Source organism: Physeter macrocephalus, unplaced genomic scaffold (assembly GCF_002837175.3).
Source record: "Physeter macrocephalus isolate SW-GA unplaced genomic scaffold, ASM283717v5 random_720, whole genome shotgun sequence".
Classification (NCBI taxonomy): domain Eukaryota; kingdom Metazoa; phylum Chordata; class Mammalia; order Artiodactyla; family Physeteridae; genus Physeter; species Physeter macrocephalus.
The window spans coordinates 3,590-4,173 of NW_021145935.1; the positions used below are offsets into that span (position 1 = coordinate 3,590).

The 584-nt window shown below is 37.5% G+C and overlaps 1 protein-coding gene across 3 annotated transcripts in view; it reads right to left on the reverse strand.

Annotated features, from left to right (window-relative positions):
* The window catches only part of IP6K3 (inositol hexakisphosphate kinase 3), a 23,906-nt gene that overhangs the window by 3,583 nt on the left and 19,739 nt on the right, over positions 1 to 584 (reverse strand). The gene's annotated exons all lie outside the window — the stretch shown is intronic.

Below are 584 nucleotides of genomic sequence, written 5' to 3' on the forward strand. Positions count from 1 at the left end.
CTCCATAGTGGCTGTATCAATTTACATTCCCATCAGCAGTGCAAGAGTGTTCCCTTTTCTCCACACCCTCTTCAGCATTTACTGTTTGTAGATTTTTTGATGATGGCCATTCTGACCGGTGTGAGATGATATCTCATCGTCGTTTTGATTTGCATTTCTCTAATGATTAATGATGTTGAGCATCCTTTCATGTGTTTGTTGGCAATCTGGATATCTTCTTTGGAGAAATGTCTGATTAGGTCTTCTGCCCAATTTTGGATTGGGTTGTTTGTTTTTATAATATTGAGCTGCATGAGCTGCTTGTAAATTTTGGAGATTAATTCTTTGTCAGTTGCTTCATTTGCAAATATTTTCTCCCATTCTGAGGGTTGTCTTTTGGTCTTGTTTATGGTTTCCTTTGCTGTGCAAAAGCTTTTAAGTTTCATTAGGTCCCATTTGTTTATTTTTGTTTTTATTTCCATTCCTCTAGGAGGTGGGTCAAAAAGGATCTTGCTGTGATTTATGTCATAGAGTGTTCTGCCTATGTTTTCCTCTAAGAGTTTGATAGTGTCTGGCCTTACATGTAGGTCTTTAACCCATTGTGA